We start from the raw sequence: 2,716 nt of genomic DNA on the forward strand, positions 1-2,716 counted from the left end.
GAGAGAGCATCATCTATCCTACTTGGAAGGCCATTCTTGAGGACTTCTAGATTTAAGCTTGATGCTTACTCGGGGAACTACTCATTTGAAATAGATGGGAGAATTGTAAGCTTTAGCCTAGAGGAAGCAATGAAGCATCCACCGGAAAACCACTCTCTATTTCGGTGTGACCCAATCGACAACATAGTAGCCGAAGTGCATCTTGCAAGACTAGATGAGAAGTGCATGGTCGACGAAGCAAATGAAAAGTCAAGCGAACTAAATACCACACATCATACAAACCATCCGGAAACTCAAACTTCAAGGAATGATAAGAGGATGGAATTGAAGCCACTACCACCTCACTTAAGGTATTTATACCTTGATGAAGCCCAAAAGCTACCCGTGATAATTGCACAAGAGTTAACTCCTCAACAAGAAGAAAAATTGCTTAATGTATTGAGGAAAAACAAAAGGGCAATTGGGTGGAGTTTGGCGGATCTAGTGGGAATAAGCCCCCAAGTATGCGAGCACCGTATATTTCTTGAAAAAGGAGCAAGACCGGTCCGACAACCTCAAAGGAGACTTAACCCAACCATTCTTGAGGTGGTAAAGAAAGAAGTCACTAAGCTACTTGAAGCGGACATCATCTATCCTATCTCGGATAGTGAATGGGTAAGCCCGGTCCAAGTAGTGCCAAAGAAGTCCGGAGTGACAACAATCAAAAACGAAAGTGGTGAACTTATAGCAACAAGAGTGCAGAATTCTTGGAGAGTATGCATAGACTACCGAAGATTGAATGCGGCCACAAGAAAAGATCACTTTCCACTACCATTTATCGATCAAATGCTTGATCGGTTAGCCGGTAAATCATACTATTGTTTTCTTGATGGCTACTCCGGATACTTCGAAATTCATATTGCTCTAGAAGACCAAGAAAAAACCACATTCACTTGCCCCTTTGGAACGTATGCTTACAAGCGTATGCCATTTGGCCTATGCAATGCACCGGCAACGTTTCAAAGATGCATGATGAGCCTATTTGTGGACTTTCTAGAGCAATCGATGGAAGTTTTCATGGATGATTTTAGCGTGTATGGTGAGTCATTTGAGCATTGCTTAGGTAACCTTGAAAAATTCTTAGAAAGATGCACCAAAACAAACCTTGTCTTAAATTTTGAAAAATGTCATTTCATGGTCAAACAAGGCATTGTTTTGGGACACATAGTATCAAAGGAAGGCATCTCCGTAGATCCGGCAAAGATAAATGTCATATCCAGTTTACCTTACCCCTCCTCCGAGAGGGAAGTCCGTTCTTTCCTTGGACATGCAGGATTCTACCGGAGATTCATCAAGGACTTTAGCAAGGTAGCCTTACCTCTCTCTCGATTACTACAAAAAGACACCGAATTTGAGATGAGCAAGGAATGTATAGAGGCATATGACAAACTCAAGATAGCATTGACACAAGCCCCTATTGTACGAGGACCCAATTGGATTCAACCCTTTGAAATCATGTGTGATGCTTCGAATTATGCGATAGGAGCCGCGTTAGCACAACGCGAGGGTAAGATTCCCTATGTCATAGCTTATGCTTCCAAAACATTAGACGGAGCCCAATCCAACTACACTACTACCGAAAAGGAACTTTTAGCTATTATTTTTGCGTTGGACAAGTTCCGAGCCTATCTTCTTGGTTCCAAGGTAGTAGTATATTCGGATCACGCGGCACTAAAGTACTTGTTGGCAAAAAAATTCACAGAGAGTTGAGCCCCCTCCAGGCCCTTCTCATGCCTGGGGCACAACCACGAGGACGCGCGCGCGCACTGTGCGCGCGCGCGCCAAAAAGCGCTGAAGCCATCTCTGGTACTTCGTCCAGAGAGTTATGCCACCCCTGTGCCTCTCCTGTGCCGCCAGCCCAAGCGCATGGACGCGCACGCGCACTGTGCGCACGCGCGCCCCTAGTCCACCTCGCTCCCTGCGCGAGCGCGCACCGCGCGCGCACGCGCCGGTGATCGACACCTTCTTTAAACAAAAAGGGGGCACACTCACCCCTTCATTCTCATTTCATTGCTCTTCTTCTCCCATATCCTTCTCTATCTCACAAGGTATTATACTAGACTCCCTCTTAGTCCTTTAATCTCTTGTAGTTCTTATTCATTTAGTTGCACCATCTTTTAGGTAGCTTCTTTCTTCTTTTTTTTTTTCTTCTCTCTTCCTTCTTTCTCTAGTTACTCCCTTGGGATGTCTTTGCTCTCTCCTCTCTTTCAATCCAATTCTTCATGGGCATTTGGGTCTCAAACTCACTTACATGAATAGATGAATGGTGTTGCTTACTTTTCTTGCACTCAATATGCATTATAATCCTTAATAATGGATTGTGGAAAGTTACATTGCTCTCATTTTCACATAATCACATACTACTTGAAGAATGCACACCAAGTGTTCGATGAAAGGCACACTTGAATTTTGGACTCATTATGACTACCTTGCCTCTCAACCAATCACTTTTGAGTGCATCCCCACTTTCCACAAACCATTCTTTCCCATTTTCTTAGCTTGCCTTCCAATTATGGCCCCCAAGGGTGTGCGCTTCTCATGCCTCTTCCTTGCATGCTTAAACTACCCTTGCACCACATGAAAATAATTTGCCTTGCTCTTCACACATTATCCTAGTTACATGTTGCAGCTGTCATGTAACAAAGATACCCATATTCTATGGCATAACTTTTCATTA

The sequence above is a fragment of the Arachis ipaensis genome, chromosome B03 (genome assembly GCF_000816755.2).
Source record: "Arachis ipaensis cultivar K30076 chromosome B03, Araip1.1, whole genome shotgun sequence".
Classification (NCBI taxonomy): Eukaryota; Viridiplantae; Streptophyta; class Magnoliopsida; order Fabales; family Fabaceae; genus Arachis; species Arachis ipaensis.